This window comes from Carettochelys insculpta, chromosome 18 (genome assembly GCF_033958435.1).
Source record: "Carettochelys insculpta isolate YL-2023 chromosome 18, ASM3395843v1, whole genome shotgun sequence".
Classification (NCBI taxonomy): domain Eukaryota; kingdom Metazoa; phylum Chordata; order Testudines; family Carettochelyidae; genus Carettochelys; species Carettochelys insculpta.
In genome coordinates, this window is record NC_134154.1 from 24,335,364 (window position 1) to 24,359,860 (window position 24,497).

Sequence of the window (24,497 nt, forward strand, 5' to 3'; positions counted from 1 at the left end):
GTGGGGCTCTATGGTCACCGTGGGCAGCAGCCCTTAGCCCAGGGCTTCTGGCTGCTTCTGCGGCAGCTGGGGATCTATGCTGCAGGCACAGGGTCTGCAACCAGTTGTCAGCTCTGTGGATCTTGTGTTGTTTAGTGCAACTGTGTCTGGGAGGGGCCCTTTAAGGGAGCGGCTGGCTGTTGAGTCCGCCCTGTGACCCTGTCTGCAGCTGTGCCTGGCATCCCTATTTCGATGTGTGCTACTTTGACGTGTAGACGTTCCCTCGCTGCGCCTATTTCGATGTTGGGCTGAGCAACGTCGAAGTTGAACATCGACGTTGCTGGCCCTGGAGGACGTGTAGACGTTATTCATCGAAATAGACTATTTCGATGTTGGCTGCACGTGTAGACGTAGCCTATGAGAGGTATTGCTAGATCCATAGACCTCAACCATAAGACCACAAAACAAGCAATTCAGGAATGCTGGTCTTGGACTGGGAAGCGGTAGATTCTATCCATGTTCCCAATTTTGCTCAGACTGATGTGTAACCTTGAGCAAATCATTTGGAGACAAACTTGGAAAGATGTAAAAAGACTCTCGACTGCAAACATCATCACAGACAGAGCACATCCATAACACATCACTGCTTGGTTAACTGCCACACTCAGACAGCAAAGAAGGTGAAGGGCTGTAACCCAAGGCATCCTTTTTGCATTTACAGTTTCCATGGAATGAATTATGCCCCAAGATTTTACGGTGGTTCCCCTGCACTCATACCTCAGCATTCTGACCTGGATCTGAATATTGTTCATTTCAATGTTACAGACAGGATCCAGATTAAGGGTGAGATGCTGAACACCCCTGACATTTTGTGTTGTGAGTTGCCAGGAGTCCATCTCTATGTGCCAAGATAATTTAGCTGGCTGTAAATAATAATGCTTCGTACTCATGTTACGTAGCGCTTGAAAAATTCTGTAGGCATTGAGGCTTTTGGCCATTATCTTTGAAGACTCGTGGAGACTGGAAGAGGGGAAAGTGATCAAAAGTAGTCAACAAGTCCTGCTTGACCAATCTGATTAGCTTCTATGATGAGGTTCTGCAGACATGGGGAAGTCAGTGGATGTGATATACCTTGACTTCAGTAAAGCTTTTGATATAGTCTCCCACAACATTCTTGCCCATAAGTTAAGGAAGTATGGATTGGATACATGGAATATAAAATGGATAGAAAGCTGGCTTGACGGTCAGGTCCAGCTGGTAGTGGTCAATGGCTCAATATCTGGATGGGGGTCAGTTTCAAGTGGAGTGCCCCACGGCTCGGTTCTGGGGCTGGTGGTGTTCAACATAAGAAAAGCCATACTGGGCCAGACCATAGGTCTATCAAGCCCAGTATCCTGTCTTCCGACAGTGGACAATGCCAGGTGCCCCAGAGGGAATGAACAGAACAGGTAATAATCAAGTGATCGATTCCCTGTTGCCCACATCTAGCCTCTTGCAAACAGATGCTAGGGACACCGTTCATGCCCATTCTGGAATATAGCCGTTGATGGACCTATCCCCCATGAATTTATCTTTTTTAAACTCCACTATGGTCTTGGTCTTCACAACATTCTCTGGCAAGGAGTTCCACAGGTTAACTGTGCATTGTGTGAAAAAATATTTCCTATGGTTTGTTTTAAACTTGATGCCTATTAATTTCATTTGATGACCCCTTGTTCTTTATTAATTAACATCTTAATTAAGGACCTGGATGAGGGACTGGATTGCACCCTCAGCAAGTTTGCGGATGACACCAAGCAAGGGGGAGAGGTAGATATGTTGGAAGGTAGAGATAGGATCCGGAGTGATCTGGATAAATTGGAGGATTGGGCCAAAATAAATCTGATGCGGTTCAACAAGAAGTGTAGAGTCCGGCACTTGGGACGGAAGAATCCCAAGGACTGTTGTAGGCTGGGGACCGACTGGTTTAGCAGCAGTACAGCAGAAAGGGGCGTAGGGATTATAGTGGATGAAAGGCTGGATATGAGTCAACAATGTGCTCTAATAGCCAAGAAGGCCAATGGCATATTAGGGTTCATTAGGAGGAGCATTTCGAGCAGATATAGAGAGGTTGTTGTTCTCCTCTATTCTGCACTGGTGAGGCCACAGCTGGAGCATTGCGTCCAGTTTTGGGGCCCCCAGTATAGAAAGGATGTGGATTCGCTGGAGCGGGTTCAGTGGAGGGCAATGAAAATGATTAAGGGGCTGGAGCACATGACCTATGAGGAGAGGCTGAGGGATTTGGGCTTACATTAATTTGCAAAAGAGAAAAGTGAGGGGTGATTTGATAGCAGCCTTCAGCTTTCTGAAGGGGTGCTCTTAAAGGTGTGAAGAGAAACTGTTCTCAGTGGAGACAGACAGCAGAACAAGGAGCAATGGTCTGAAGTTACAGAAGGAGAGGAGTAGGTTGGATATTAGGAAAAACTACTTCACCAGGAAGGTGGTGAAACACTGGAATGCGTTGCCTAGGGAGGTGTTGAAATCTCCATCCTTGGAGGTTTTTAAGTCCCAGCTTGACATACTCATGGCTAGGATGACTTAGTTGGGGTTGATCCTGCTTGGGGCAGGGGGCTGGACTAGATGACCTCTTAAGGTCCCTTCCAATTCTATGATTCTATGAAACTTCTCAGCACCCTCCGAGTGAGGTTTTAGTGCCACCTTGCACATGGCAAAATTGAGGCATAGAGAGGCTATGCTAGACCTTAAAAATAATTCATTGGGGATATTTTGGTTCAGACATTATTGTCTAGGGGCTGCTGAAGATAATACCTAAATTTAAAGTAGGTTGGAAATGGAGAAAAACAACAAAAAGCCCACAAACACTTTTTAAAATTTTATTCCCTTCATTTTTCACTGGGCTACACAGCAGGTGGAAACTATTCAAATGTTAAAAGTTATAAAAATATGGAAAAAGGCAAACATTAACACACAACTTTGTTATTTTTAAACCAGTCCTACCCAGAACATGTCTGTGCTTGAATCCTCCCTTTCTCCTTCCAAAGAGATCTCCCTTACCTGGACAATAATGAATTTACAGTTCAGTACAAATGCACAATTGACCCTATATCCTTTTTCACCTCTACAGCTGGTTTTGCCTTTTTTCTTGGTGCTATATTGTTAGAGTATAACCTTGAATTTAACAGCATTCCTGTCTTTGCTGCAGGATGATTCAAACATCAGTACATTTGTCTTCTGGCAGGAGCTGCGGAAGTCAGCTTTCTGGCCCATTCATCTAACAATTCGTAAGCTGAGTCCAGCCTGCTGTGTCAGTGATGCTGTTTAGAGCAAGCTGCTCAAAAAGATCTGAGATAAAAGAGAAAAGAAGTGTGATCAAAGAGCCCCCCACCCTGGCAGCTCTGCGGATCCTGGCCATGGCTGGGGGAGCCCTTGGGAAGCCCTGTGGGGGGAGCCCTGCTGGCAGCCCCCCAGCTGTGGGGACCCTGGCTGGGGCAGCCAAGCAGACCTGCAGTGGGGAGCGCTGACAGTAGCCCTGTAGCCTCAGGAAGCCCTGCTGGGGGAAACCCACAGCCCCGTGGCAGGGAGCTGACTGGGCCATAGAGCCCCATCAGCAGCCCTGCAGTCCCATGGGGAAACCCTGCAGGATTAGGGGCCTGCCTGCAGAAAGCCTGGGGGCCTGACCTCCCCTTCTCAAGGAAATCCCCTCATTCAGGACACTGAGGTCCTGAAGGTGCTGCGGGAGGGAGGTACAACCTGTACTACTGTTAGGATTTCTTTTGTTCCCAATATACTTTAAAAATTCCAGCTCTGTATTTACTACTTGTTTCATGAGACCCTCAGTCTGATCTCCTTAATTTGAAGTTCTGCATAACAATGTTATTTTTCTTCCCAGACATTCTGGACTATATAACATTGTACAGTATCTTGTTTGACTGGTGCCAGATGGTGGTGGAGTGGGCTTAGTTACGCTGTTTCCTCAATGTGTGCTGCACACTAGGTTGTTTGCTCTGCTGCATATACAGATATCAGCATGAAGCTATGTCTGAATTTTTGTGCATCTGTGGCAAACACATATCTGTTCACCTATTTGTATAGTAATATGTGGGCTGAAAATACATGAGGACAGGCACACTACTCACTGCATGAACCCAGATGAATGCACAGTTGTGCTCATCACACATTTGCATTTGTGCATGTATGCACAGGCCCATTTGTAGCAGGCAGAAGGGGATGCATGGGTGGGCCCCAGCTTCGCATGGATGGACAATGATGGGAGCCGGGGAGGGGAGCAGGAGATATTGAGAGTGAGTCACCTCCCACCAACCAGCCTTGGAGAGGGGAGGATGGGAAGGGGTCCTTGGAGCGAGCTGGGGTGCTTGCCCCACTGCACCCACCAAGCACTGCTGCTGCAGAGCATGGGCTCAAGACTCTTTAGAACAGAAGGAAGAGACTAGAGTGTGTGCAGGTGTGATTATTTCTATGGCATAATGATCCCAGGGTCAGTTGGCAATGGGGCTGCTTCTCCAGAGCCCACCCCCTGCAGAGGATGAACTACTGGGAGTGGGTGTGGATACCTGTAAATCTAGCCGTGGTTATAAAGTCTCTCCAAAGGCTGTGTTTAATGAGCTCCTTTCGCATCCCTGCCACCTGCCCACAGAGGGGGTTCCTGGAGTGGGGTTGGGACAACCCTACTATGCCTGCCCCTCTATTGCCAGGCAGAACAGGTTCAGGGTTCAAGGGCTTGCCACTGTCCATCTGCCTGGTGCTGCCAGCAGTGTCCATGCTCCAGGGTTTGCCCTGTGCCCTAGCGGGAGCAGAGCCAGGACTGCAGGGGGGTAGGACTGGGTCCTAAATGGGTGGGCCACAGCTCACCCAGCCCACCTCTGGCTCCCACTGATTCATAGCTGGATATATCTGCACAAAGGCGCAGCATCACACACATGCATAGGACCACCAGAGGCATTTGCTGTTTGCACACACTCAGATATGGCACATCTCTGCACCATTGTCAGGCACAGCTCTGCACACACACACCAGGGTGACCCAGAGGAAGTGTGACAATCAGGACAGGGTGGGAGTAAATGGTGCCTAGCTAAGATTCAGATCCTGCTCTTGGGAGTGTCTATACAAGCGGGACAGCTGGTTGCCCTGGCACACGCTCACCAGTACCCATAGCACTCACGCACATGCACACATTGAGGGGCGCGCCGCGGGGCACGTGCAACCGCATCCTCTCAGGTGCGTGCACGCTTGCCGGGGGGAGGAGGGCGCCCAGCTCGCGCGCGCGCGCGCTCGGGGGCGCGCCGGGTCAGCGGGCAGCCGCAGCAGCGGATGAGCGCGGTGACCTTGTTGCTATGGCAACGGAACTGCTGTCGCTGCAGCCGCACCTGGTCTCTGCGCCTGCGCCGCCCCCCCTCACTCCCGCCCTGCCCCCTCCCGGGGGAGCAGTCTGGCCGCCCGGCTTTGGCGTAGCCCCCGCCAGTACCCCGCCCGGCCCGGGGAGGCGACCCGCAGCCGGTAAGTCTGCGCGCGGGTCGTGGCGCTGCGCACGGAGGGGCCGACTCTGAGGGGTGGGGGGGTGTCTGGCGCCGTCCCCCGATACAGACAGGTTGGGGCGGGGGTGTCTGTCGTGCCCCCCCCCCGACACGGCCGGGGGACGATGTTTCTGGTGTGTGTCCCCCTGCCACAGACAGGTGGGGGCGGGGCTGTCTGGCGTGCCCATCCCCCCGACACGGACAGGTGGGGGCGGGGGTTTCTCGGCTCCATTCCCCCCCGACACGCACAGGTGGGGGCGGGGGGTCTGGCCGTTCCCCCCACAGCAGGCACTGACAGGTGGGGCGGGGGTGTCTCATTACCCCACTCCGCTTCTGAGCACCTAATGAAAGAACATGAAGGACAGTGTTGCCTTTGAGCGTTAGGGAAGTGACATGATTCTCCTGTTGCGTTGCAGTGAATGTAGAGGGTGGCTAAAGAAAGAAAAGATGGAAGGGCTGTATCTGGGGAGGGGAGGGTGGGATCTTTATTCAAGCCAAGGAGATTATTATTTCATTAAGCAGTCTGTCGTTTGTGGAAATAGTAGGGAGGAGGGCAAACCCTGCATTTGGAAATGGAGTGTCTGCTAAACAGGCAGCAGATAGGTGACTATCTCCAAACCTAAGAACCAAGGTGGGCCAAAGGGAGTGGGAGATCGCTTGCATGTGTGTATGGCACCATAACGTATTATAATATGCTTTTTGAATGTACTGTATTAAACTGTCAAAAGCTGAGGTAGGGATGATAAGATAGAAGGACATGGGGATGTTGCAGTCTGGGATCGTAGGGTTCTGAACTGCATTGCAGGTGCATAAGAAATATCCCAGAGACTTTGTTTACATGTGTAAACATTTAAGCTAAAATGTGCCTTTGTCACGATTTATATAGTAGGGATTATCAATATTTTAAAAAATCATTTCATACCAGTATCAGTGTGGTGGAGTCCCAACTTACATACTGCTTGTTTGCTTGTAAATGTAATACTTTAGGGTGCTATAGTAGCATAACTGTGAACTAGTCAGAGAGAATTATGATTTTTTTTTAGTTTGATATAGATGTACATGTATGTAATCATAAATATATATCTATTCCCAAGTTCATTAGACTCTTTTAAATTATTGATAAACTGGAGCAGTTAATGAAATGACAGACAAATAAATCTTTGCATTAAATCCCATTTATGTTATCTGTTATGATGCATATTAAACTCTTGAAGTATGTTGCAATTTTGGTGATATTTTGTTGTTTCATTGAATTTTCAATTCATAGCTGGGGAGGTCATGATTCAAGAAGTCATGTGCCTAAAAGACTATGTAACATGAATAATAATTGGACAAATTGGTGCAGAACTGTAGTAGCCTGTTTCTGAGTTTCCTGCATAATATATGTTAAAAGTATTGTTGCAGGGAAAACTGTAACAGCCAAGCTAAATACTGCAGTCAAGGTTCTTAATAACAGAGTTAAAAACTGAAATAGTACATTTAAAAATTATTTACATTTCATAAATTTAATTTCAAAATTTAAAATGTTTCTCCTTTTTAACAGCAGTTTTTAAATTATACAATTGAATATTTCTTTGGCATAACTTGTAAAATTTAAAAACTTTTCAGTGTGGCTTATTATTAAAATTTAAAAGCCTCTCGTGAATTACTCTGTTCATTTGGAGGAGTCATTAGTGGGCTTGTGTCATCAGTGGGCAGAAGGAAAACTCTCGTTGGGTGTTTTTTCTATAAATAATGTACTTTTGAAGATTGTACCCAGTATAGTGGAAGGATTAGGCTTGTGGGTGGAGTAAACTAGCTTGCAAGGTTTGCTCTTAATATTATACTTAGCCTGTTGTGTCTTCTAAGAATACTTAGTCTAAGGAATATTTAAAAACAAATATAAAATGGTATCTAGGGATTGTTTTTATAGCATCATGCTCTCTAGAGTATACTTTGCATGGAAGTGGACAAATAGAAAAGAATCTTTCTGCTTGAGGTCTGTAGCTGTATCATCTCATTATTTTTAATAATAAAATATAATAAATGATTAATTTTTCGAAGCCAACTAGTCTTGTTTATTTTACCATGCTCTGTATAACTTTGATCTTTCATATTTCTGAATTATTGATTTTAAAATATTTTGAAACCTTTTTGTGCCACTGGCTAACAAAAAGTTTATTGGTAACTATTACCTGTAGTAGCAATTTTGGAAGTGTGCTGTGATATTGTAACATCGGTAATCCAAAAGACTTAATTGTGATATTGGATGCTCTATGGGAATATTTAGGTTTGTACTGGCCAGAGGACAGTGTCTGTAGCTTTCTTGTTCTGCAGTCTTTCTGTGTTTTCCATCTGTTCTTGATGCTAAAAGGGGTTGATCTGAAAATAAGGAAGACCTCAAAAGAGGAAAATAGAGGGTGGGTAAGATAGTTGTACTAAGTGATTCTCATTTGAGATCTGTCTCTTTATGCAGGCTTGTTCATGTCTGTTTACTGTAGTGCACAGTAAAACTATGCATTTGTTTCACAGCAACACCCTTTTTCTATTCACAGATAAAAACACACCCATGCACACCTTTTATAGATTCTGCTTCAAGGAACAAAAATGTTTTACAATAAAATAATTGTATAAGTTAAATACTAAATATTTTTACAGTAAACTAGTTTTCCAGCAGCTCTTGGCATGCCACTTGACATAGTTGTACTGGATGATGAAGCCCAGGAGCATGGAAGGAGTTAAACTGGATAGCTATCTATTGTTTGTAGAAGAAATCTTATTATAACCATCTAAAACTAGAACTTGTTGACTTTTTTGCATGTCTGATATGACAAAATAAATTTTCTTGGACATTCCCTAGCCCATTCTTGTTTTAGTGCCATTTTAATATTTTTGTTTGAATGAGAAAGATAATTTAGTGAACATTGCCGTGCTTTTGGATTTTTTTGTTTCCCTTTGCAAGGGTTAATGTTTGCCCCTCTAATAAACTTGTAGCTGAATACGAGTTCTGTTACAAGTATTAGGCAATATTTAAACCATTTCTCTGTCTGCAAGAAGATGTACCACAGTACCCATAGCTCTTTGTGTATTTCTCAGAATCTTCGTGGCTATTGCCTGAAGAAATAACCTTGCCAAAGAGATGTCAGTGTTGTTTCAGGTAGTTGGAGAAGTCAGCTGACTAGAGTATGACAGCACTGAATATAGGTTGAACACTTGGTACTCAAACACACTTCTCTCCTTCATGTTAATATGTTGATAAAGCAACAATATCAGAAAATATTGGAAATATGTTTCTCCTCTTATATTTTGGGACAAACTTCCGTTCAGTTAATTCAGTTATGCAATTCTCGTTGATTTTACTGCAGTCCGAATCACGCTGTTCACATGCTAGAAGATTAATATTAGAGCACCGAGAGGGGCTCCCAAAGATTAGTCCACCAGCACTGATCTTTTATTAAACATTCTTAGTGAACAAAAGGAGTCAAATATTTAACATAAACTGCATAACTTTTTCTTTCTTGTTGTTTATTTCTCCTTCAGACAACAGATATCTCACTTGCAGGTAAATACAGCACTATTTCTACAGTAGTAGATCTAACCCATGAACAGCATCCATTCTCTGGTACAGCTGATGCTGAAGATGCACAATATTTACAACACTGTTGACAATGTGGGCCTTTACAATAAAGCATATTGCACTCAGAACTATGACAGACATTCTATAAACTGTTTTCATGTTAACCGTTTTTCAAAAATCCTGTGTACATATGTTTTCTCTTCAAAACTCTTTATCAGCTGCTTGCAGACATTGAGGACAGTTTTCCTATGAAAATCTATTAAATAAAATTTTTGTGCATACTTGAAATTCTACAAAGGTAGCACTTTCTCTTCGTGCCTTAATTATTTGGAAAGCAAACTCCATTTCAGAGGGGAGCCAGAGTATGAGCCCAAAATAGTTAAAAACAGAATATGTTGTTTCCAGTCACTTTTGAAGGTTTGGTTCAAATCATCTGTCCTTTATTATATCTCTCGTCTGCATAATTTAGGATTATACAATAATTGAGTATAGTATTAAGAAGACATCTGGGAGTGTTTGTGTTTATTCTTCTGTAAAAACAGAACACCCCCTCAAAGCATTAGCTTCATATGATATTCCTTAATTGCATTTTTTCAAATAATACAAACATTGTTTGTCCTATGGCCCTTTGGTCTTAAAAATTTTATTTTGAGCTGAGTAAGTGATTTGAACATGATTTTAGTTCTAAGTCATTATTCTAAAACAATGGAGTGTTCATTTAGGAAGCAGAATAACAGCAGGTAGATGTGCAAGTAATGAAATTTTTCATTCATAAAACTAAAATTTCCATTAAGTACATTAGAGGGCTCACCACCTATAAGTTATCAAAGTGAAGCCACTGAATGTACTTATGGAAATGTAGTCAGTTGTGTTCTGATTTGGATGCGCAGATGCCTATGTTATAAATGAATTCTCCTGAAAGGACAGTTGTCTTAGTGGAGCTGCAAGAATCCGGCTTGTTTTGCCCGGATATGTTTTACATACATACTAGATATATTTTGAGATACATGCATTGCTGCTGAGGCTATGTCTACACAGCAAAGTTATTGCAAAATAACAGCCATTATTTCAAAATAACTTTGTGAGCATATACACTATGCACATGCTATTTTGAAATAAATTAAATATATAAATATTTTATAAAAAATAAATAACAAATAAATATTTCTAAATAGGCACTCTTAGGGGACAGAATAGCGCTATTTCCAAATAATCCATAATGGTGTCCAATGGCACTGTTTTGAAAAAGACTATGTGTCCTGACATGCTTTTTTGAAATTGCTGGGTGCTATTTTGAAATGCATTCTTATGTGTAGCTGTGTTATTTCAGAATAGCTATTCTGGAATGGATTATTTAAAAATAGCGGTGCTGTGTAGACATAGCCTTAGAGTAAACTGTTGATCACTGTGCAGATAAAATGGGCAAGGGCATTGGGCTTATAATTAGATTGAATAGGCAAATACTTCCAGATTATTCACGTATGGGGAGGGAGTCCTTTTCATGTAAAAACTAAACATAAAACCATGGAAATTAAATTCAAACAACTACTGTTGATGAAACTTTAAACTTGAAAACTCAAGTATAGAATCAGGGTTTTCCAAAAAACAATGGCAAATCCTTTTCCCTGGATCTCTCTTGGGATTCTACAATACCATCAATATAAACTCTTCCTTTAAAATAACATAAAGATATTTCAAGCACCAGCATTTGCCTGTAGCTGATTACAAGTTCTGTTACAAATAACAAGCAGTCCTGTAGCACCTTAAAGATTCACACATTTATTGGGTCATGAACTTTCCTGGGTAAGACACACCTCTTCTTGTTAGTCTCTAAGGCTGTGTCTCCATGAGCCCCATCCTTTTGGAAGGGGCGTGTCAATGAGGGAGTTTGAAAGATGCTAATGAGGCACTGCCATGAATATGCAGCACCTCATTAGCATAATGGCAGCTGTGGCGATTCAAAAATGACGTTTTCGAATTGTGTGCTGCCCATGTAGCTGGGGGCCTTTCAGATCAACCCCCGGACTTCAAAAACCCCTTCTTCCCATTTGTATTGGGAAGAAGAGGCTTTCAGAGACTGGGGGGTTGTTTCAAAAGGCCCCCGGCTACGTGGTCAGCGTGCGGTTTGAAAGCGGCACTTTCGACTCACTGCAGCTGCCATTATGCTAAGGAGGTACTGCATATTCATGGCAGTGCCTCATTAGCATCTTTCAAACTCCCTCATTAACATGCCTCTTCCGAAAGGAGGGGGCTCATGTAGATACACCCTAAGCGTATGTCTACACAGCAAAGTTATTTCAAAATAACGGCCACGGTTTCAAAATAAGTTTGCAGCATCTACCCAAAGCAACTGCTGTTTTGAAATCATGGGTGTCTTATTTCGAAATAGGCACTATTCCTCATACAATGAGGTTTACCAGTTGTGAAATAAGTATTTCGAAATAGGGGCTGTATACACAGGTAATAAAGCTTGTTTCATAATAAGCCATAGTGCGTCCAATGGCTCTATTTCAGAATAGGCTCTATTGTGTGTAGACGCTCTGGTTTGAAATAGGTGAGTGCTATTTTGAAATGCATTTTTTTATGTAGCTGCAATATTTTGAAATGAGGCTTTCCAGAAAATCTCTTACGGAATAGCTTATTTCAGAATAATGCTGCTGTGTAGACATAACCTAAGGTGCTGCAGGACTACTTACTATCTATGAAGCTACAGACTAACATGGTTACCCCTCTGAGACTATTTACAGTGCAAGTTCTGTTACATTTATTAATTGATATTACAGCAGTTTATCTCCCTAGAAGAAGATGGAACTTTTCTTTCTTTTTCAGTGGCTCTGGAATTGTTGCCTACCGTGAGAATAATATATGGTAGCTAGTTGTAATACTGCGTCACTGTCCACAAACCTAACTACATTCAGAGCAGAAGGCAGAGCCCACCTTTTTTGCTGTGGCTTTCCCTTAGCCCTGATAGAAAGTCCATGAAATAAAAAAAAAAATCTGTTTCCTCTCAAAACAGAGGAGAGAGAAATGAAGTGATGCTCTCAAGGAAGGGCCCTGCTATTGGCAAAAGGAAGAGAGAACTCAAATTTATGCATAAAGCGGGTTGAAATACAACAATTTTTGGTCAGTGATTATTCTCAGTTTCTTATGAAAAATTGTAAAAGTTTTCATGCCTTATGAAATTTATTTTAGTCTTTTTGATCAAAATGATCACTGATGGTTTCCTCCAAAATGGGTCTCTTTTGAATGCTTTGAAATAAAAACTTCAGGGTTTTATTGCTGAAGTAAACTTCCTTTTCTGCCAGACCTGTGCAAGGCATTGGGATCGTGTAGTAATGGTTATGGTATAAATACCTGTGTAGACAGGCTGTGACCTAGCTGTGGCCTTCCTGTTATTGTACAGAATCATTTGCCCGTAATGATGATGTCTGATACCATCTGAGATTCATTCCAGTGCTAGTGATCTTTTTACGTATATGTGAAAGTATGTCTCTGACATAATAGGAGCTTTGCATGAGTTGGTTGTAATTTAATTGTGGCATCTGTGAGGGGTTGTATAATGTGTTTGAAACATTCCTGCCAATATTTTTAAAGTAGATTGTGTCAAATTTACAGGAAGTCAGTGAGACATCTGTAAAGGGTACAAGGTGGCTCATTTTGTTCCTGAGCATCTAGTAATTTTAAACATTCACTGCCAGGTCTCATTTAATTGATCTTGCTGCTACAATTCTGGTGAGGATACGTATGTCTTTCTGGAAAACAAGAAAATCACCTTGTAAAATAACCAGAAGAAACATTAGAAATTATTTCTTAACTTATACATAGGAGTACAGTCTCATTGTGAGGGGAGGAAAATGCATGTTAATTTTCTTTCCTTTTTGAAGGCTATAATTATGTTTGACATGTAAAAAAGGCTTAGAAAAATGTGAGGGCAGTGATACATGAATCATTGGGGAAGAGCTGGCAGTTTAGGAAGACTTTGTATATTTGAGGGGGTAGCCATGTTCGTCTGTATCTACAAAAAAATCAAGCAGTTCTGTGACATCTTAAAGACTAAGATATAATTGGGCATAAGCTTTTGTGGTTAAGCCCACTTTGTCAGATGCATTGAAGTGGAAATTAGCGGCATGTGATATATGCCAGCAGTGTCCCTCTGGCATGTATATTGCCAAACTGGACAGCCTGTGCATCAAAGGATAAATGGACACAAATTAGATGTCATGAAAGTTAGGCGTAAATCATTTTAACTTCCTTGAACATTCAGTAATGGATTTAAAAGTAGCCATCCTTCTTTTAAAAAAAAACAAAAAAAAAAAACAAAAAAAAAACACCTTGAAAACCAGACTACAAAAAGAAGCAGCAGATCTGCGTTTCATTTGCAAATTTGACTCAATCAAATTAGGACTGAATAAGGATTTAGAGTGGTTATCTCACTGACAGGCAGTCCCCCCCCTTGTTATTCAAGCCTTCCCATTGGCTGCTGGGTATGATCAACATCCATCCTAACTGAATTGGTGCTACACTTGATAAGTAACTCCCTTGTTTTGATATACTAGTAAAAGGGTCAGCAACCCCCAGCACAACTGCCAAGAGTGGCATGCAGCCGATATTCATCAGCACTGAGGCAGGAGCTCCACCCCATCCCTCCTCCCTCACATAGCCAGGAGCTTGCTCAAAGTCATGCCGCCTGTGGATTAACAAAAGACCAGCTAATGCTACCAAATACCACCTAAATGGTAAAGGCCTGCATCATTATTTTTTAATGGAACTGTAGAAAATAGGACTATTAATGACTTTTAAAAGTATCACCAGCATGCTCACTGTGCATTGAGGTCAAAAGGTCAAATTTCGGCTCTTCGATTCAGAAAAGTTGCTGACCCCTGTACTACCACATTTATATCTCTCTTGCTATGTCTACACTAACATCCCCCTTTCGAAAGAGGGATGCTAATGAGACACTTCAGTATATGCTAATTAGGTGTTGGAATGAATATGCAGTGCCTCATTAGCATAATACCAACAGCACTTCGAAAGTGCCACTTTCGATCATGCATGGCTCGTCTACACAGGGTCTTTTTCAAAAGGACCCTGCACACTTTGAAATGCCCTTATAGATATTTGTTTATAGGAATAGGGGGATTTTGAAGTGTGCGGGTCCTTTCGTAAAGAACTTCGTGTAGAAGAGCCATGCACGATAGAAAGCGGCATTTTTGAAGTGCTGCAGCCGCCATTATGCCAATGAGGCACTGCATATTCATTAGAGTGCCTCATTAGCATATACTGAAGTATCTCATTAGCATCCCCCTTTCGAAAGGGGGGTTCTAATGTAGACATAAGCTGAGAGGATGTTAGTTGCCTGGCTGCATAAATAGTGTATTCCAGCACAAGTTCTGAATGCAGATCTGGAAGGCACTCAGGTGATTGGAGATAGATGGAGTGGGTATCATCTGGAAGAGATGACATTTTTGTTTAACTGATTTCTTCCCCCTCCCTCCGAGTAAAAAATAAAACCTTATAAAATGGCTAGCTAGCTTTATTTCAGTACTGTCTTAATATGCTCTCCCTCCTGCATTCTAAACCACAGTCTTTCTACTCTTATCTTATTATGTGAGTCTTATATGAAAGCATTCCAGCTTGTCCACAGGAGCCTGAGAACCAGCCAGAAAAGGCTTCTGGCTGCCTCAAATATTTTGAACTACATCCAAACACTTCAGATCAGAAGGGGCCCTTCTTTCAGCCCTGCTTGTCATTTGTGCAAGACTGGGCTTTAAAAATGTTAGTTGCTTAACATGAATGTTTATCCATCCTACTTCTGTCAAATCTTTCAGTTCTGTTTATTTTACTCTTTTTGGTTTAAGAATCCTTTTTTTCTGAGAAAAAATAATCCATAGACAGACCTACCAAGAAGTTTTTTTGTTCCCTCCCCCCCCCCCCCCCCCCCAGTATGCCATAGGAGAGCGGAATTTGCCCTCTAAGAGCTGCTGAATATGTCTGCTTTTGACTTCTATCAAAATTTCACCTTGCATAACGCATTGTAGTTCATTTTGACAGATAACACTGTGTCACCCACACAGAGCCGTGTTGAAATATTCACTTCTTGGGGGTGGATAGAAGAAATAGATGGATACAAACTGATGATTTTAACAAATTATTTTTCTTTTAATCAGATTTTTATTTTTTTAAATATCAATAAAATACTGGATTTCTCATTTGAAAATAAGTTATAAGTTAAAAATAAGTTAATCTCTTCACAAACATGCTACACATGTATTTACAGTCTCAAAAATTAATAACTTTATTCTGCCCAGCATAACTATTAGCTCTTGCTTATTGAAAGTTCTGGGCTTTAAATTTCTGTGTCTCAGCAGAGTGAAAAGTAACGTGCAAAGAAAGACACAAAACTGAAAAGAATTGTTTTTGTTCTGTGCTTATATGGTGATGGATCTTGGCTGATCACTGCAGAGGAGTTAGTTAAGACATTGTCTTAAAGACAGAGAGGCAATATATAGGAAGGGATGGGACAGCATAGAAAGAAAAATGGAATGGACTGGAAAGGAAAAGGTAGTATGCACATACAGAGCGTCCTGTATTGCCCCACACTTTTGCCATAGAAAAGCTGTCATGGCTTCTGGGCATACGAGAGACCCTGTCTAGGAATATTTTGAAGAAATTAATTTCTTGGGTAAAAGAAAATGTGTCAAGTGTAATCCGAGCAAGGAGGAGATGCAGGGCCTAGATGCAAGAATGAAACATCATAAGGAAAACTGCTTTTTGGGAGAAAATCATGTGGATGAAGATGTGCATATGGCTGAGTGGATCAACGGGTTAGTGATTTAAATAATGCACTTTGCAGTGTACTGTTCTCTCTCTGTCTTTTTAGTGTAACTGTGATTTGACAAGTAAATTCCCAAGCTGCTTGTGTTGGATGTTGCAAGGAGAAGTGGGGGAGGGAGGAAAAAAGCTTAGTTTAGCTGATCCTTATGGCTTGTTTAATTAGTTGACTACGTTTAGCATCTATCACTCAAGTATACAATAGAGAAAGTTACAGTAAGAGAAATGTAGAGTTGCCAATTAGGGCTTGTCTACACTGTGTTTTGTGGAAAACCCTTTTATTTCTGGGGGGGGGGGGGGAAACCTTTCGTCCACACTACAAAACTTGTTCTGAAATAACAGGGTATGTAACTCAAAATAATAATTCCACCAAAAAGAATTACTTTAGAAAAGCCCTGCTTTGAATTTCAAAATTGACTCTGTGTACTAACCAAAGGTAATTATGACTTAATTCTCCTCCATGGAGGCATCCCATCATTGCTCTTTTTTCAGAACTGGGCTCTGTAGTGGGAATGCTCAATTTCAAAATGCTCTTGCAGTGGAATGCTCATTTCAGAAATAATGTATTTCTAAAAAACCCTGCAATGTAACATAGTCAATTGCAACCAGTGTCATTTTTTTTATTTTGTACTGAACAATACATGCCCCTGATTTTGGAACATCATGGCCAGAAGACCGTAACTGTGATACTGTAAGCCTATTCTCTATTTTACGTGAGCCACAACTCTGCTTTTCCAAGGGAACTCCATTGTATACCTGTTTCCTCAAAAAACAGAAGTGTCAATAAGTCAAATGGGACTTAGTCCAAAATTAAGTATACTCTAAGCACAGTCAGGCATAGCTTTTTTGGTAACTTTATTTAAATTAGTGGGGGTTTTTTTGGTGATTTAGGTCAACCCACCCTGATTTTTACATGTAAGACTTTATGCTGGAAGGTAAGTGAAGTCTTGAATTGATTGTTACATAAACAGATCTACTTGCAGGTTGCATTTAGGCAACTGAAGGAACAATAATTGATTTAATTCTATCTGTTCCTCTGTCTCAAGAAAAAAAAATCTGAGTCTCGATTTCCATAAATCTTTATGAGCAGGTTTGTTCCTGCATTTATTATACTTACATATGTTTTCCTTTGGTCTCCATTGATCCCGCCATCTTTGTGTAAAATCTCATGGGTGTAGAGTGGAACACTGTATGTTTGTTTAGATAAAAGAACTGGCAGAACAGCAATAATGTTACATTTATATGGCCCCTCCCTTTCAATGGGGGCATGCAAATGCAGCTGATCGGAAATGCAAACGAGGCATGGATTTAAATAGCTCATGCCTCATTTGCATATTCACGCATGATCTGGCTTCAGGAGCAGCCATTTCTGGATGCCAAAGCCACCCCCCTTCCCCCCTTCGAAAGCACACTTCTTCCTGAAAAAAATTCTCATGGGTGACATGTGTTTTAGGATACTGCTACTGCTTTTAATTGTGCATCAGTCTAGTTCTCTGTTTGCCCATAAATCTCAACATGTGTAAAGATGAGGCATAAAGCATAGGACCCACTCAAAAGCAGATTATGAATTTTAAAATTCTACCAGCCAAGCTGAGTGATTCCTATTGAGTTCTTGTGAAAACAAAGAAATATCTCTCTTGTGCTCCAGGAGAGGTGAAACATAAAAGTTGTATCAAATTGTTTATGCAAAAAAACTTATTTTCAAAAGTACATTTTTCACCCAGAAAAACTGAATACAGCTGTGTGTACATGTGTGCTTAGCTGTCTCACTGCCTTCATCAGACCTTGAAACATCCTCCCAAGTGAACTCACACATAAGGGAGGACCAAGCTCTGGCATTTTTTTAGGACTGGCTTTTGCTCCAGACTCCAAAAGACGTTGTCATGGAGGTCAAGTTTTGCGCTCAGTTACACCTGTGTAAAATTAGAGTAGCTGCACTGAACTCTCAGAATCTGGTCGGCAATCTCCTAACGTGCAGCACCTAATCTCATTAAGATAACCTAGTCTTTTTCAATATCATTTGTAGTTCTTTGGCACATGCCTGATCAAAAGCAGAATAATAGTGAAAAATCAGTCTTTATGCATTAGTCACAATACTCTCAGTAGGAGACAGTTGTTCAGTTCATTTCTATTGACTAAGGGGGAATTCCTGATTAAAAACATTAATGGCAGCATTATCCTGTTCAATAATAGCTTTAGTGCAGTAAATAATTCCAAGATCACAAACAGTTTCTGGCAAAGCAAAGAACAAGACCCTATTGAACAAGGACAAAGAGCTGAAGTGTAAAGAGCAAGCTATGTATGCAGCATAAAGAAAAAGCTGATTCAAAGGCACCAGAAAGAAATGTTGGTTGTTTCTGAACCCAGTGTGCTTTGTATATACCAGGCACGCCAGGAAAAGCTAAGGTATCTGTCTGTCATTCTTTTCTTAGGCTTTCTTCAGTCTGTACTCTTGTGAGGTGTTAGGGCCTTTACCGTCTATTCCCACTTAAATCCGTGCTTGTGGTACTTTTCAGGAAGGCTGGGTCTACACGTGCCCCTTCCTTTCGAAAGGGGCATGTTAATGAGCAGGTTCAAAAGATGCTAATGTGGTGCTGCAATGAATATGTAGCACCTCATTAGCATAATGGCAGCCGTGGCGATTCGAAAGTGTGGCTTTTCGAATCGCATGCCGCCTGTGGAGACGGGACCTTCCGAAAGGACCCCACCAGTTTTCGAAAGCCCTTCTTCCTATCTGTGATCAGAAGAAGAGCTTTTGAAAACTGGGGCTGGCGTGGGGGGGTCCTTTCAGAAGGTCTCGTCTCCACAGGCGGCGCGCGATTCGAAAAGCCGCATGTTCGAATTGCCATAGCCGCCATTATGCTAATAAGGCGCTGCATATTCATTGCAGCACCTCATTAGCATCTTTTGAACCTGCTCATTAACATGCCCCTTTCAAAAGGAAGGGGCACGTATAGACCCAGCCAAAGTGTGTGGGAAATGTTTCATATATTCCTAGTTCATGAACACCTTGCCCTGAAAAACTTAGCCAGACACAGTCTAAATGAATCAGAAATAGAGGTCCAGCCTGTTACATGGTCAGGTTTATTCATATTTATCTGTTCTTAACAAAAAGCAGTCAAATAGCACTTTAAAGACTAGCGAAATAGTTTATTAGGTGAGCTTTCTTGGGACAGACCCACTTCTTCAGACCATAGCCAGACCAGAACAGACTCAATATTTAAGGCACGGAGAACCAAAAACAGTAAGCAAGGAGGACAAATCAGAAAAAGATAATCAAGGTGAGCAAATCAGCGAGTGGAGGGGGGAGGAGGTCAAGAATTAGATTGAGCCAAGTATGCAGACAAGCCCCTATAGTGACTCAGAAAGTTCCCATCACGATTTAAACCATGTGTTAATGTGCCGAATTTGAATATGAAAGCCAGCTCGGCTGCTTCCCTTTCCAGAACGGTGTGATAATTCTTCAGTAACACAATGACCTAAAGGTATGTGTGTTACTGAAGAATTATCACACCGGTCTGGAAAGGGAAGCAGCCGATCTGGCTTTTATATTCAAATTTGGCACATTAACACATGGTTTAAATCGTGATGGGAACTTTGAGTCACTATAGAGACTTGTCTGCATACTTGGCTCAATATAATTCTTGACCTTCCCCCCTCCTCCACTCTCTGATTTGCTCACCTTGAATATCTTTTTCTGATTTGTCCTCCTTGCTTCCTGTTTTTGGTTCTCTGTGCCTTAAATATTGAGTCTGTTCTGGTCTGGCGATGGTCTGAAGAAGTGGGTCTGTCCCACGAAAGCTCACCTAATAAACTATTTTGCTAGTCTTTAAAGTGCTACTTGACTGCTTTTTGTTTTGATAGTGTGTAGACTAGCACAGCTTCCTCTCTGTTACTTATCTGTTCTTGTTTGTGCTTTGGAACATCTGTTTCAGAATCTTCAGAACCTCCATAACAATCCACTTCATAAAGTTTGCTTCCCGTTCAGTTACTGTCTGCCTAGTAGTACAAAACAATTTGCAGTCAATCCAGGAAAATAATTTCTATTTTTTATTTAATTGGCTTCCCACTTGACAGTTTAAGTGAAGATTTATTTATTCTTTTCTCAGTGGTAGTAGTAGTAGAGTAAACTCTCTTTCAACAGGTATTCAATCAACCGGTACTCTCAGATAATCAGGACTCCCACCAGGTGCTATCCCGGCGTCTCAGTTTCCTCTTCCAGGTGGCTGTGCTGCTTGCAGGTGGCAAAGGGCTTCCTTCCCACCCCAAGCCTTTGATGTTTTTTCCCCTTAAGAAGGAAGTGCAGCAGGACAGTGGCGAGTGCATGAGGGGGCCAGTCCATCCCCCACCTCCCCACACAGCAGCATGGGCCAGGGTCTGAGCTGCTGAGCCTTGGCAGGGAACACAAAACAGCGTGGGCAGAGACAGTGCTCCAGGGACAAGGGATCCTTCTCTGTTATCTGAAATGTTTTCATATCCAGCAATCTCCTGGTCCCAGTGCTGCCAGATATGAAAGAGTTTCCTGTAGCGATCCTCTTCCACTCCTACATCTTGAAGCATAGGCCATTGATGATCACTTGCCAGGGATATTTTCCAGTTCTGACCAGGTGTGTCCTACCTTTTTAGTGTCTGCCTTTAGGTCTCTACTCCAGGTGTTTTTTGGGTACCCTCTTTTCCTTTTTCCTTGTGGTTTCCAGCTTAAGGCTTGCTTTGTGATGTTGGTGGTTTTTCCCCCCTAGGTGAGTAAGTAAGTGAGTTCCACTCCTCTTTTCCTGTACCACTGAATGGATAATACATTAACTTACAGCTGTTACCAAAAACACTGTGCTTTTCTTGTAGGAAAAAAGATGCGCAAACTCAATCCCCCCCACTCCCTGTGACCCCAAACTGCCTCCAGGCGACGTACACATGGAGAGAGAGCACAACCCAACCCAACTGGTGCGGGCAAAACCCCAACTCACAGCATAGCCATAATGCCTGACACAAAACACACACAATCCCAATGCACAAAATACCCACAAGCCTTACACAAAATGCACACTCCTCCAACCCAGCCGCACACAGCACAGCCAGGAAGGCCAACACGCACATCCCCACCCCGCAAACAGCAGGGCACAAACCCACAGCCTCAGACTAACATCTCTGCCCCACACCTCCCGCAACACTGCACCTGGTCGCTGCTGCCCCCAGCCCCACAGGACACCTGAGCAGCAACTCCCTGCAACAGCTGTGTACGCTGAGGGGGGCTGGGGCAAGGAAGTGGGTGGCGGAGCTGGGGGCAGGGCACGGGGCAGGGTGGGCTGTGAACAGGGAGAACTGGGCATAGGGCACCAGACGGGACAGGGTAGGCTGTGGGCTGAGGGTAGGGTATGGGTTTGGTGGGGACAGGGTGGGTTATGGGCTGGGAGAACATAGTGGAGGACACTGGGCAGAGGGCTGGAGACAGGTAGTGCTGGGGCCAGGTAGGGAGCTGTGGCCATGGGCTGTGGGGTGTCAGAGTGCTGCAGGGTGCGAAGGGGGCACAGCCACCCCCCAGCTAGGCGCAGGTGCTCCCCAGGTGCAGGGCGCAGACAGCAATCGCGAGGCCACCTTCCTGTTGCTCCCAGGGTGAGTCACTCACCGGCACCCATCGCTGCCAGCAGCCCCTGGGGTGCCCTGCACCTCTCATCTGCCACTTTACCCCCCTTCCCCCCCACAGTCCCAACCCCCTGCATCCTTAATGCCCCCTCCCAACCCCCCACACCCCCAACGTAGTGCCAGGCTTAACTCTTAGCCGCCTCCCCCCCCCCAGCAGCCTCAAACTGCCCCTCACCTGCCTCACACAGCAGCTGGGGGCTCCTCCACTCTCCCACCCAGAATGGCTTCCAGTGCGGCGGGGCCAGGCCATGTGCGAGCTGCCCAGAGTATCTTCCAGCACAGCACGGCCTTGCACAAACTGTCAAGAGTGGCTCCTGGTGTGGTGCCTCACCACACCCAGGGAGAAAATGTGCCAGAACACCACGGAACAGCATTCTGGCAGGAAAAAAAGCCCTGCAGAAATATGTTGCAGAGTTGGAGCCAGATGAATAATGATTGATTGACTAGCATCTGAGAAGCTATCCAGCTGTCGGTGCTCTGTGTTTTTCCAGTTCTTCACCCCCTCTATCTCTTGTTCTTTGATGGGGTTCTCAAAGTTCATTGCACTGTGACCTGCTTCGCACAACAAATGACATGATCCCAGGAGTGGGGACTGAAGCCTGAGCCCACCTGAGTCCCACTGCACAGGGTGGGAAGGCCAAAGCCTGAGCCCCACTACTTTGGCTGTGGGGGGTGGGGGCACCAAGGGCTGAAGTCCTGAGGCTTTTTCTTTGGCCCTTGGCATTGGGCTCAAGGTTCAGCCCTGGGTCCCAGGAAGTCTAAGCTAGCCCTGGTGATTGCATTAAAATGGAGTTGCAACTCACTTTGGAGTCCTGACCCATAGTTTGAGAACTGCTGCTCTGGGAAAAATCATCTGGATTAGGATATAGTGATATTTTTTGCATTGCAGAAGTCTAGAATTCAAAAAGGAAGGTAGCTGTTACATGACTGTCTTCCAAAGATATGAAGTTCCTTCTTATTGGTAGGATGTGATATTTCCCCCCATTTCCAAGAAAATGAGTGCTTTCTTTTACAGAGACTACATGGGGTTGTTTTCATTTGTTTTGGCTGGGCAGGCTAATAGTGGAATTGGAGGATACCCACATACTCATGGAACAAGAAAACTGCATACCTGAGGGGGCTGCTAACTCAGAAACTCTTGTATGAAAGTCCATCGATTTTTCCTCATTAACTCTTGTACAAATCCATATTGTCAATTTCTGGTGTCATGTTTTCCTGCTAGTCTCATAAAACTAGTCTGTTTTAATTTTTCCTTCAGCGACTTTAATCCCAATGTGATCCTTAAGACCTAAGAGACCTAGGTGAAAAAAAACTCCTGATGTGGAGTAGTACTAGGTGCTGAAGACAGCCAGCTGGGTTGTTTTGGTTTTTGACATACATATTTATTTAGAAAATTTATTTATTCTGATGCTCTTTTCTGTTACATCTTTGTGTCTTTAAGACCTAATTTTTTCCTTAAAATTTCACCTCCCTTTAACCTATGGACACAAAGCTATTCGTGATAGGAAAAGTTTCTGGATCTGCTTATAGACAGCTCTTTCACGTTTCTTTTTACACACTGAAATTTATCAAATAAATCTGTTGCTGATAGTAGCAAAAATGCTGTTTGAGTTCCCATCTGCCACTGCATTTTTAAAGCATTTTAAAGCACTGTAACCATATGAGAAAATCCTGCCATGGTTGGAGCATGGTCTCTTAATGCAGGATGTTTGGAGCACAGTCTCTAATGCAGGTTTCATTCTGCTATTGCATTCAGTCAATGAGAATACAATGAGCACTTAAGAATTAGATGATGCTGTAAAGCTTTTATCTGGCTGATCTTGGCTACATCGTTCTGAAAGGTAATGCAACAGGACTATTGACAGTGCTTAAAATTAATGGTGCCCCGAGGTCACTAATATAGCTGAAAAGTCAATTTAAAAGGAAATCTGTCTCTGTGGGCTCTGACAAAATACTGTTGTGGTAGCAGCAGTGAATCTCAGCAAAGCTTCTCCCTCACTTGCAAAGCAGCTATGGCTGTGCTGAACAGCCAATCCCATTTTACTGAAATCAAGGTTACACCAGCCTACCCAACCAGAGCTTATTTGTTACTAGTTCAGCCCTATAGTCTTTCTCCAGGGTGCCATGAGGCTGTAACTTTATTTGCTGTTGTGTCTTATTAATAACTATTGTGATTTACTTCCCTCCTAACTAGCTTTGTAACTTGTCAGCCCAGTCCTGGCAAGGTTACTCACCCAACCTAGCAAAGACTGAACTAGCAGTGTTAATTTAGAATTCATTTTGAAAAACAGCCATTCTAATTCATGATCTTGTTTATTGCAAATCAGCTGAAAGCTCCATGCTACCACTTCCATGGAAACTGATTCCCCAAAAGTCCCTAGCCAATTTTTAACAAGGCAATTCTTGTTTCCTTGGGAATAGCAGCCTCCAGCTGACTCTTGAAAACTATATATATTTCATTTCTGCTAAAGATGAGCTAGACCCATTTTTTTAAACCATCAGCTAGATTCAGGAGCTCCAAAAAGCTCTATTTCCTCACTTTGGAGTGAGGGGGGTAGAAGACTGAAAGTTGTGTATGTATTTTTAGAAACATTTTTCAGTTTCTTTAGCTGAATATGCTGTTAATGTTCTCACTTTAAGACGTTTGTAAAAAAGTCATTGCATACCTACAAATGCTTTGTTTTTAATTTCATGCGTTTAAGATTTCCTGTGTGACCTTCATTCCCCCCCTGCCACTCCAAACTTGTTTGTCCATCCTAATCCCTGTATGAGTTAGGGTCCTGAGGAAGAAGTCAGGTCAGTAAATACTGTATTGTAGTGTACACAGCACAAGGAAGAAGAAGGAACAAGATTACATGGGCATCCCGAAATCTGGCACATTCTGACTCAAGAGTAAATTTATTCTCTTTTCCTTTGTGTAGAAGGTGGAAGCGTGTTTTATAAATTTCTTGTCTGGCACTGGT

General features: G+C 42.9%; 1 protein-coding gene across 1 annotated transcript in view; it reads left to right on the top strand.

The window, feature by feature from the left end:
- Nucleotides 1–5,407: 5,407 nt before the first annotated feature.
- The window catches only part of CCDC92 (coiled-coil domain containing 92), a 29,498-nt gene continuing 10,408 nt past the window's right edge, over nucleotides 5,408–24,497 (top strand). The window contains exon 1 of the mRNA XM_075012715.1: nucleotides 5,408–5,493. The gene's annotated coding sequence lies outside the window, so the exon portion shown is untranslated. The remainder of the gene's footprint in view (nucleotides 5,494–24,497) is intronic.